The sequence below is a fragment of the Parasteatoda tepidariorum genome, chromosome 6 (assembly GCF_043381705.1).
Source record: "Parasteatoda tepidariorum isolate YZ-2023 chromosome 6, CAS_Ptep_4.0, whole genome shotgun sequence".
Classification (NCBI taxonomy): Eukaryota; Metazoa; Arthropoda; class Arachnida; order Araneae; family Theridiidae; genus Parasteatoda; species Parasteatoda tepidariorum.
In genome coordinates, this window is record NC_092209.1 from 92,683,045 (window position 1) to 92,696,094 (window position 13,050).

The following is a 13,050-nucleotide window of genomic DNA, read 5'->3' on the forward strand; positions in this document are numbered from 1 at the left end:
GGGGAAAATCACGAAAAGTGATCTACACAAGCGCAATCACAACTCCTCGTCATAGTCCACTGAGTGTCAAACGTGCTCGCGACAATCTTTGTTGTTATCTGATAACTTTTTAGAGTGTAGGCGTTACTTATATTGTGCTTTTTTTTTGTTAAAAAAAACCGTTCCAACCTCTAATGGTTTTCATGACGGTAACTGTATCCCATTGGACGCCATGTCAATTACTGTCATACATCATGAAATATAAATTGATTTAATGGATATGATGTATGTCAAATTATTGTAGCGTTGTAGTTAATTCTTATTGCAGCATTGCACCCTCTTTTGAAAGATGGACTAAATGCGTTCCCTCTTTCAAAGAAGATGCTATTATTTACAAAGACAGACCATCATTTCTTTATAGACTATGAATGATTATACTGCGCTGGTAACGCTTTTAGTATAGTCTACGTGCAGAAAATTCTACCTCCGTGGCTCTTTTGTATTGGATTATGTAGGCTGTAAAAAAGCACTGCAGTATGTCTACTTCTCCAAAAAATACAATTACAATTCACTAGTAAATACGACATGTTAATTCTATTCTATGGTGGGGTACCTTGTCACAGATGAAGGTTAAAATGGTCGATAACAACACTTCCCCCATAAATGACCTTCGGACGTGATGCGGACACGCTTACCTTGACAGAAACTCCCACTTCCATTGGAACACGCCAACTTCGATGGATTGTCCACATTGAACTACTACATTATCCACCTCATCGCGCTGTTGCTACTCAGTCTCGATCAGACACAACGTCTGCCTACATACACTCAACTGCTATTGGCAACACAGGAGCAACCACGACCGTGAACTTAATACAGCTCTCACTATCAGCAAAAGCAAGGTGTTCTTAGTACAGCTCTCTCGGCTTCTCACAAAACAGCCATGAATCCACTAGTCGTATCAATTCATCGAATTCTATCACAGCTATGATTCTGGTGGGGGAGTACTGTAGTGTGTCTACCACTACAAAAATACAATTCCAATGCACTAGTATATATGACATGTTAACTGGATTCTATGACTAAGGTACCTTTTCATACATGAAGATTGACAGGGTCTATAACTTCTAAACCCACAAGCACTCCTATTTGTTAATTTAAAAGATCGGAATAAAATAAAAAATGAACTCAGAAAAACTATCCAATATTTCCTAAACATTCAATTTTATGACATATTACTTTTGAAGTTCCGTTAAATGTTAACATATTTCCATATTCGAGTCATCCTAAGATTTTCATGCATTTAAAATGTCTGGCTGACATTCCGTTATTATGTTAGTATTCCTCTTTACTACGAGTGAAAATATTATTTTCTGGTAAAGATTCAGAATAGTTAAGGTTATACATTTTAGATTTAGTTTGCAAACTTTCTAAAAATATACACTCCAGATATCGTGTTACCGATAACCAAGGATTTGTATATAAGTTTTCAATTTATGCAAAATTGAAAGTCTTCCTGCAACTTTTTTTTAAAATAGTCTATTCTTCAATTCAAAAAGGAAGCTTTCTAAACCTAAAGCTTTTGAAATTACTTCAGTCATATAGAGCTTTCGATAAGGGGAAATATAAACTTTAGAGGGAAAGAGCAATTTTCATTCTTATTTTCGAATGATGGTTATCCATCGATCTTTATATTCCCGACCATTTCGAAAAAATCCTCGGACTTCAAGTAAAATAGAATATATTTGCAAATAAGCATTCATATAGTATAGGAAAATAAGCTACAATGAATGTCAATTTAAAGAAATGCTTATTTTTCAAAATATATTTCTAAATATAGCTTTTGTATGGCTGCTATATTTCTGAAAAGTAAAACTATATTTACGGCTGTCTCATTTGAAGGTCGTTCATAAATTTGGTATCATTGACTAAATCTACATTCATATTTCCTCTAAGAAATAGAAAACATCAGACCATATAATAATATTTTTATTTTATGCGGAGGATCCCCCCCCCTGCTCGCTCCACTCTTCCTCCCCCGTCATTGATTTTATCAAAGAATGAAACTAATTAAGAAATTCAGAAAAGGACAAATTAAGTAAGCAATATTTAAAATAATAAATCAAAATAGAAAAGCCCTTAAAGCAGCTAAATCCGAATTTGTTTTATTTTAAGTTATAAAGTCAGAAAAACATTTCCAGCAAAAAACAACAAAAATTATAAAAAATTCAAGACGTGTGTTAGCAGGACAGTATTTCATCAGGGGACGCACTGCCTGTGAACACACACAGGAGCCTCTCTGTTGTCAGTGGTGACACCAAAAACAGACAGTGCCCCGAGGCCCCATCATGGAAAATCAAATAAGAAAAAGCAATTAGAAAAATTGAAACGTAAATGCGAAGAATAAAAAGTGACAAACAATCACTAAGTAAGTATTAATAATCATATAAAAGTACACAAACTAAGACATAATAAAAGAGAAGCCCACAAATAAGAAAAATAAAGATAAAGTTACAGTTAGAATAGCCACATCAAAATAAAATATAAATTGCCAAATCATTAAAAGAAATTTAGAAATAAATCAAGTGCTGACCCTTTTTTTTTTTTTTTTTTTTTTTTTTTTTTTTTATTTTTTTTNAAGTGCTTTCTCGCGCCCTTTTTTTTTTTTTTTTTTTTGTTTTTTTTTTTGAAAATTTTGAAGAAAAAAAAACAACAGAAAAACTTTCATTGAGTAAAAAATTTAAAATGGTGCTGCCATCTATATGCTTCAGGATCATAAAACCCTAAATTTCACCGCATAGGCCTCTTTATGCGGGTTTCAATATCTGCCGAAGTATTTGAACGTCTTTATAATTTTTGTTGTTTTCTGATAGACTTGTTCTTCCCCGTAATTGATTCTCATTTATCACTGTTTATTTCTTAAAAGTCAATATTTTCCGTTAAGACACCAAAAATGTTGGTTCAAACTATGCAATTATATTAGCTTCGTGTAAGAGCATTTTGTTAACTTATTTTGAGCTAGAGTGACATATCCGTCACGCGAATTACCAGAATTCTACAAGAATTTTTCGCATCTGAAACAGAACAGTTCTTACATTGAGCAAATGTTTTGTTTTATTCTTTTTAAAAATCAAGTAGTAGCTAACAGAAGAAAATATTCATTTCAACCACTTCCCTAACCAATTATTTTGAGGGGGGGAAATGCAAAAAATCAACATATTTTTTATATTATTAATAAATACAAGGAACTAAAACTAAATATAATGTACAATTTTTAAGTTGAAATTTGAATTTTTTTTTTTATGTGTAAGAAACCTTTGATTTAAAATCAATTAACTATCCCGAGTTATTTCGGGAGAATGAAAAAAGTTAAATATTAATCTTTGTATGACAGATTTTAAAACAAGGGACAATACATAATACTTTTCAAATGTCAGTGAAGGAATAAGCCCTTTTTTAAAGTTCTTAGTAATTTTATTTTGCTTAAGGTTCTTTTTTACAAAATTTTAGTTCTAATCTTATTTTCATTAATATTTTCTATAAGCAATTGGATATACGGCTTTAAGAAGTAAGATATTTTTGAACATTTTCAGTTTTATTTAACATTTTAATTAAAAATTATTTTATTGCGATCTTATTTTAAAATAGCTTTTTTTAATGAAAAATAGAGCCTAGTGTACTAGTTTTGAACTTTTGAGTTCAAAATTGTTATTTTTTTTATTATTTTAGTTAAGTTTTTACTTTGCATTCATTTTATTTCACACTTTTGTTTTCCTAAAGTCTTAGAGCGTTTTACTGTCTTCAGACTTTTTTAAAATTTTTGTTTTAATAAATTAACACTAAAGACACTTTTAAAAAAAAATTCCTTTCTACAGCCCTCAATAAAATAAAATTACCATCCAAGTCTATTGATTTTCCTCGGAAAAAAAAAAAAAAAAAAAAAAGGAAGATAGAAAGTGTTTATAAAAAACTTCAGAACTAATTTTTATCAATGTATTGTGAGGAGGAATAGTAATAAAAATTTAAAGTTTCTTTTCAGTAAAGTATCAATTCTCAAAATTAAATCTCAATTGGAAATGAATGAAAGTTGAAAAAGAGAAGAAAAAAAAAATCTGGGTTTTCTGATACTTCTTAGAAAAATAAAATTTTAATTATTCTTGCTGTATTTTCCCTTTCTAATTCTTTAAAAAAAGAAAAATATTTAGCTTTTAATCAGCTTTTATTTAAAAAATGTGAATTTACTTTTGAATGAAAAAAATATAATGAGTAATGAAAAAAATGCTTAGTTTCGTACGGGCAAAAAGACACCGTGTCTAGTGAATTTTGGTGCAAACATGTAAAATGTAAGTTTTTATTTCGACATAATTTTATTTTATTATTTCAGACATTTTATATTATTTTTCGAATTTTTTTTAAAAATTTTGTTTATTATTTTCAAACATGCATTAAACATGTTTCCAGTTCACTCGTTAGATGGCAGCACAATACAAAGACACATTTTCTTGAAAAATCGCAGTATTTTCCAATGAAAGGCTTTCCTGAACAATTCGATAAATGCAATTTTAAAAAAGTAAACTATAAATGAACATAAAATGCATATCTCTCTATTGAACTTTGCTCATCATGATATTTAAACTTGCCTAACAATTACATCATCTAACCTACTGAAGAAATCAAATTTTTAGGATTAGTTTTAGATGAAAACAGTAATTTAAAATGGATTTGAGAGAGGCATAGTTAAATCTGCTAAAGGCTCTGTCAAATTGTTTATGGGTGTAAGAGACAAATTCGAGTATTAAAATTTTACCGAGATATCATTTACTCAAAACTTGATTGCAGTTCTGTCGTTTACGGATTTGTGGCAGTGGCGTAGTTTTGAGGAGGGTTTGGGGGACAAAACACCCCTCCGAAATTATACATTACTTGATTAATGAGCTATTCGGTTCGGTAAGATGTAGGCATAAAAGAATTTTCATTATTAATTTTTTTCGTAATTTAAGCATTCAGATGTTGTTTCCAACTTACATGAGGCAGGGGGCCGCAATTAAACACACCAGTCAAATGCCGGGCCCGCAACTTTATTAAAATTTTATATAGGACTCTTTTATGTTTGAAGGAACATTAAATATTACTGTCAGAGTTTAATCAAGTCGTACAAAACAAAAGTTTTTGAATTACAAATTAAAAAAAGAAGACGATTTTTACCTGAGAAAAATTTTTTTTTGCACCGTTGGTATGTTAAATTTTACAGAAACGATAAAATTAGGTTTTTTTTTTTAAACGAAATAAAAATATTTTAGATACATATAGATTTTTTACGAAAACTGCCTGCAAAAAATGACAACTAATATAGTTTAGTTCGCGGTCCACAAAAACAAAGGCTACGCGGGCTGGATGTGGCCCGCGAAATTACCAAATGAAGTGCTTAAATGCCATACATTTTGTTTTATTAACCATAGTTATGGTTCTTTCGTAGGAAATCTAATACCACATTGTACGATAAGTTTATCAGAATTTTTGTTTCCTCCGAGTACGTTTTAAGCATAGGTTCAGTAAAAAGGTATAACATATTTATAATAATCGTCCACTTTCAATAACTCCTTCACTTTTAGAAAGTGCTTTAAATTCCCCTATATTAAAAATGTTCATCTGGTGAATGGATGAAGGTATTGGAAAGATTTTAATCGATATTTTCTATCTTGGGAAGTTCATAAATTCTGTCTTTTGTCTTTTATCCATGAATTTCCGTCTTCTGTCAAAATAAAAAATTGATGTCTTTAAAAGTTAATTACACTTTGAGGGACGAAAGATAAAAATTTGGAAACTTTGAAATGAAACATCAAATTCCCAGCCGTATTTTATGGATGTCGTTGTAGTATAAAAGCGTCATCATACATTTATTGTTAAAAATTTGGTTTGTTGGAGGAGCTGAAATATATTTTAATAATTGAGGCATTTTCTTTAAAATTATTTAGTCAAGCCATTAGCATTTTTAATTCTTTAGTTTGTCTTAGAATATACTGATTTAAGTTGCGAAGCTAATAAATAATATTTTAATTAAATTTGAAAAACGAAGCGATGCTTTTGCTAGGTTGGTTGCGCCCGAAGACTTAAACGGCGGTTTAGTGATGAATAATTCATTCCATGAAACATTTTTTTTTGACCATTTTATTCCTGACACTAAATAAAGACTCCATGAAAATTGGAACACCTTTATCTTGTCTGATGATTGTAATTTTATTAAAGATGTGTTCTGAATCATCTAAAGAGCATTTTGTGTGATAACTGTTGTTGGCGATAGTTAAAATAAATCAAAATAAACATAAAATAACAAACTTTATCTGTTTTTTTATTTTCGACGTAATCAAATATTGACCATTAAATGTGAGTAGTTGAAATCTTGAAAAATAGATCCTAATAGTTCAAGCACGAATTCAGTTGTCAGGCGCTCTCCCTGCTCTGTGAATGAACTTTGGACTCTCACTATATGAAGTATTGTAGAAGCTTTGAAAATTATATCCAATACTTTGGATACAGACCCAAATAATTTGGAGGACAGTTGATAGTTACGCAATGGGGCTCAAACAGTTACACTCCATACATATTGTTTTCTTCTTTTTTTTTGCTGGGGAAACAGCAGTTTTTAAATTTAAAATATATTTAATGAGCTAGAGAAACGAAAGGTATAATAGAAGATAATAAAGGGAAGTAAGTGACTGGAAAAAAAAGTCACTGTTTGTGTTTGGTACGCATTAAGGGTAGTCTCAATTTCAAGCGCGGAGATGTTTCTCTTTTTACTCCCGAGCTGAAATGAACTCTGCATCGTAGGAGGTGGTGCCAAGTGCCAACTCCTGGTGAACGAACCATAATTGATATTTTTGAATTCTGATAATGTATGTACTAAAATATATATTTTTTTTAAAATATATAAATTATTGTTTAAAACATACTTACATCCTTAAAATTTGGTGACGAAGAGCAATAGAATACAATTCGATGAATAAAATCCTTTTTTAAGTCTGAAAACTACCCTTATCAGATTCAGATTTCGGCTCTCAAAATTCGAAGATTGGTCGAAATATAGAAAATATCATACGTGATCCTAATAGTTTAAACGATATAAATAGAACTTGAATTCTTTTTACTTCGATATATATCTCGGGGATCTAAATGAATTGTGGTCCTAGACTACTTCTAACCTCCTCAAACGGTCATAAAATAATCAGTAATCGATGTAAAGGGATGCTATGCTTTTGGTTTTTTTTTTTTGATTTTCGGTGTCCTGTTTTTCTTTTGTCTGCCACAAAATAGTATTTTCCGTCATAATTTTAACCATACACGATCTCTGTACTGAAGTTTTTCATTTAAATTGAATTTATAACAACTTTTTTTAAAAAATAAATTCCAGTAGAGATATGCAAAAATGTGTACAGATTTCATCAGAATTATTATCAAAACTGTAATTTTCAATTGTGTTCAAAAAACAATTCTGGTAAAACTATCGCACCATAGGGTAATGACACTTCCTGTAAAAGAAAACCATTATTCTGGTTAATAGTATCAAAATATAAAGTATTCAAACTATTTATTTGGTAATTTTTTTGTATATATGGAAATGGTTGATCGGAAATTCTAGTTTTGAAACTTAGAACTCTTATTTCTACATATGTAGTAAAAAATATAAAGCTTAAAAGTAAATTTAGCCTAATAAATAGTTTCTATGCCATGCTCTAGGGTATCATAAAATTATTTTTACCACAAATCATGCCACCCAATTTTACAACATTTACCAAATTTCATCACATATTATAAAATAGTATTTTATAGTTAATTTTACCAAAATAATACAAAAACGCTTCGGTGAAAATCGCAAAACGTTTGGTTTCACCCATAGAGTCAGAAACATCGCAAATTTTGCCATATATTTTTGAGCTTACTTTTATTCTTTCTAGTATCATGAGGACGCTAAATAAAATATCCATGCAGAAAAAAAATTAACAATGAGTCGTAGATATTATGTTACAATCTTTTAATTTATTAATATCGTAGTGTATCTACTACCATGAAAATACAATTCCAATTTCCTAGTATATAAGACATTAAACACTATTCTATTTTTGGGTACCTTTTTATAGATAAAGGTTGATATTGTCAATATCTTCTCTCCCCAGATTGGTGACCAGGGCGTGATGTGAACACGCCTACCTTGAGAGAAACTCTCACTTCGTTTTGAACTCTCCTACTTCGATGGATTGTCCACATTGAACAGCTGACTTGCTACTTGTGACTGCGACATTATCCACCGCCTCGCGCTGTTGCTACTCAGTCCCGATCAAACACAACGTCGGCCTGTATGCACTCGACTGCTAATGGCAACACAGGAGCGACCACGACAGTGATCTTCATACAGCTCTTACGATCAGCACTCAAAAGGTACGATGATCATAATACAGCTCTCCCGACTTCTCACAAAACAGAAATGAATCCAATAGTGGTATCCCATTCATCGAATTCTACTAAAGCTGTAATTCTGATGGGGGAGTAGTGTAGTGTATCTGCCACTGCAAAAATACTATTCTAATTCCTTAGTATATATAAGACATGTTAACTCTATTCTATTTTGGGGTACCTTATCATAGATGAAGGTTGACATTGTCGATAACTTCTCTCCCCACAATATCATCATAAAGGATGTAATAAAAAAAAAGGAAAATAAATAATGGTACTAATTTAATCCTATTTCGAGAGCTACAAACCCCTTATTGAGTAGTTAAGCTTACTAATTTCTTATTCACAAATTCTCTCCTACAAATGAGGAAAGATAAAGGAGATGTAAAGAAAGGCCCACAAAAGGAGACGATATAATCAGATTTCTATACTCTCTTGAGATGAAAGCATATTAATTATCAAAGCATTATTTAACAATTGAATGCTAAATGAATTAAATAGTTAGCGAGAAAAATATATTGAGTTTAGCATCAACTTCTATTGGATGAACATGAATAGGTTTTGTTCGAGCTTACTCTTTTCAAAATAAAGAGCCTATAAATCATTATTTCTTCATCATTATTGATTTGTGTAATAAGTTTTAACTTTTAGTAACATATTATTTTTAAATGGTACACACAGCCTCTAACCATGTTATTAGACGCAGTATTAGATTCTATGTAAAATCTTAATTATCAGGTGTTACTATACAGCTTTATTTTATTTTTTTATTTTTTTTACACTGCTGAAACCGGTTTGTACTTGTTTACGGTCGTGTATCAATGGGTTAACATTGTAATGCAATACGTTAAAAAATAATATATTAATGCAAATAGAAAGTACATAAAAAATCTCCTAAATAAAAACCCACTACATTTGTGTTAAAATATAAAAGTATTGCCTATAAACTCGCGCAAAATATCTCATTATTAAAACACTACAGTGGGGCGAATAATTTGGTCTAATTTGTCCAGGGTCTGTATACTATACGAGCTATATATACATACATAATTTCATTTGAGAACTTATCAAAAGTTAAAAAAATACTAGTTTTGAGTTTTTAGTGCAAGAGCTAATCATCTAATCTAAGCTGATCATTAAAATTCAACGAAACTAAAAAATTGCAAGTAAATTTTCCGAAAGAATATTCCAAAAATCTATCTCCAACAATCTCAATTGAGTATTTTTAAAACAGAAATACCCAGTAGAAATTTAGCACAAATATTTAAAAAAAAAGAAACATTTGGAAATATATAAGTGGTATGCTTTCGAATGTTCTTTTATTTAAACTTCCGACCAAATTTTTAGTTTTATTGACACGCTGACCAACTTAAATAAATCACACCTTACACTTGCTGTGTATTGTAATTTTGTTTCATATTTTTAAATCCTTTGCACTCTGATGAAAGTCATAACTTTAAAATGCGCAATCTCAAAAATTCAAGGGAGTGACCTAAAATATGCTAATTAATTAGTGCAGACGATATTTTAAGAAACGAAATTAGGCGTAAAAACGTATTCTATCCGAATAAGCAAGCTTTTTTTTGGACGGATACAGATTTCTGACCACCAAAATATAGGGGGGCAGCCACAATCTGGAAATAGGGTCCCCTCAGTTTGGTCAGGAGAGGGGTCCAAAGTTTCGACCCCTTAATTGTTAATTATATTTTTTTGAATATTTTGCCCTATCTCGGGAACTTTTTAAGCGAATTAAAAAAAAATTCCACGCAACTATAAAATTCGCAAATCCGAAGATAATTCCATGAAAATGTAACTTTTAATAAATATTCATTTTTTTTATTTGATAATAAGTGAAAATATTTTGAATTGTAAGGTTTAAATTTTTTCTTTGAAGAATGTAATTTTGAATGTCTGAACTCAATATTTTAACAAAATCAATCGAATAGTTTCTGAGAAATCGAATTTCAAATAATCCGTATTTTTAAAATTCAATTTCTCAGGAACTATTAACCCGATTTCGCTCAAATTTTTTTATTTTGCCATGAAAAAATACATCCTTCAAAAAAAAAATTTATTTTTCATGGAGTTATTTTGTTATTTTAGGATAAACGAATTTTATAGTTGAGCATAAATTTTTTTATTCGGTTTTTAAAAGTTCTCGAGATAGGATGAAATGCGCAAGAAATAAAATTAATATTAATAAGGGGCCCAAACTTTGGACAGCTTTCCTGACCAAACTGTGAGGACCCTCTTTCCCAGATTGCAGCTACTCCACATATTTTGGGGGTCAGAAATCAGAGTCCATCGAAAAAAATGTATATTTATTCAGAGAAAGAACGTTTTTGTGTCTGATTCCGTAACTTAAAATATCGTCTGCACTAATTAATTAGCATATTTGAGGTTACCCACTAAACCCTTTAAGAATGAGTTCTTTAAGATTGATCCGTTTTTTTTATTTTGCGCACTTTACTTAAATTCCATATTTTGTTCACAACAATAAAGCAAAGTCGGGCATATTTTCTTTTAAAAAATTTTGAATTTAAATTGGTTATATACACCTTCAATGTAAAGAAAAAATACTCCAAAACTATATTACCAGTTTGAGTTCGTAAATTACTTCTTACGGCAAATATTTTTGTCGAAGTTGACTTGAGAAACTATTCCTTTTTCGTACCATAAATTTTTGAATAGTAAGAAATCTGGCTTCTTCAGCAATATCAGCCAAATAGAACCAGGAAACAAAGAACTGCAAAATGGCGCAAAACGTAAGAACATCTTTCCACTAGAGTTAATATTTCAATCTTTTTTAGGGCTTTTCTGGGTTTACTATTTTGTTCAATGACTTGTTATATAGGGTTTTTTCATGAACCCTGAGAAATAATGTTCTATGGTTCGGAAAAGAAACTATTTAGTTAACATCTCGAAGGCATATATGAAATATTCCAAATCGTGATTTTTCTCAACAAATTGCACTTACTTCTGAGATGTAAATTTTATTGTTATATCCTTACAACAATCTTTTATTATTCTAACCGATACGCTTTATTGTTTTCGCCTTTAAGGACTGTGCAAAGAATACGATTCCAAAAACATTTGATTTAAGGTTTTCAGCGTAAGTACTCTGCAATAAATAAAGTGAAGAGTTGTATTAATCATTTTATTGCGGCATTTTCGTTCTTACGTAAATTCGAAGCAACTGAGTGAATAACTTTAAGCCACTAGAGAAGCTAAGCAAATAAATGTGTTCCTGTTTTTTAAAAAAACATTTATTTCTAACAAAAGAATTTGCAAAACGTACCATGGAAGATGCATTTTGTGCGTGAAATGAATAATTTATGAGGAAAAAAATTGGCAAAATCAAACTAATATTTATAGCTAACCTATTTATTTGGTTTAAATGAAAAATAAAATAGTGGCTGTTTTACATATACTTCAAGTTAGAAATTCTGTTTATACAGTTCATAGGAATTACAGTCCCTGACCAAATTGTTAGCCGCACTATAATTTTCTATGTAAAATCTTAATTATCTTGTATAATTATGCAGCTTTATTGTTTTTACACGGCTGAAACCGGTTTGAACTTGTTTACGTTCGTGTTGCAATTGCTTAGCATTGTAATGCAATACTTTAAACATAAATACAAATAGGAAGTATTTAATAAAATCTCTTGAATAAAACTCATTACATTTATGTTTAAACATAAAACTATTGCCTATAAACTCGTGCAAAACATGTCATTATTAAAAAACTACTGTGATAATTTGATCTAATTATTACAATATACTATTATAATACCTGACATAATAAATATTCTTTATTTATAAAATATATCTTCTAATTTATCCAATCTTCGAATTTATGTTATATGTTGCCTAATTTAACCAATTATTACACGAATGTAAACAAGTGCTAACCGGTTTCAGTCCCGTAAAAACAATAAAGCTGTATAGTATGACCTGATATTTAAGAGTTTACATAGAATCTTATAGTGCGTCTAATAATTTGGAAAGGGACTGTAGGGGAGAGTGGGGTCAATTGTAACATTTTTTACTTAACTATTTTTAACTAACAAAAAATCCAATATATTATTAGTATTAATTGACAGACGAGTAAAGTAGACTATCCTCTACCAGAAAAAAAAATAAATACCTTATTTTAAATGTTATTATATTAGTTATTAACAATTTTTGACAGTCGTGCACTTGTTACAATTGTCCCCACTTACGGGGTCAATTGTAACAGTTCAACTAAAACATAGTAAATTCAACTAAAACATAGTTAATTATACATACTATCATAGTTGTGATATATTTCTTTATTGATCAAAATAGTAGTGATATTTTAGGAGTAAAAATAATAATGAGCAGAGACCTAAAGGGTTAAACTTTTAACTTTAAGGGGTTAAAAATTTTAATTTATGCTGTGAAAGGTGACACATAAAATAATGCACATGCAACATAATATAAATGATATAGGAAACTATTGGTGGTTCTTAAAGACTTAAGTAATGTTTTGTAAACATAAGATTATTTATTTTCAGCTGTTACAATCGTCCCTTTACTTATTGTTACAAACGTCCCCATGACGCCATTTCAGCTTCATTTGTTAAAAACAATGCTAGTT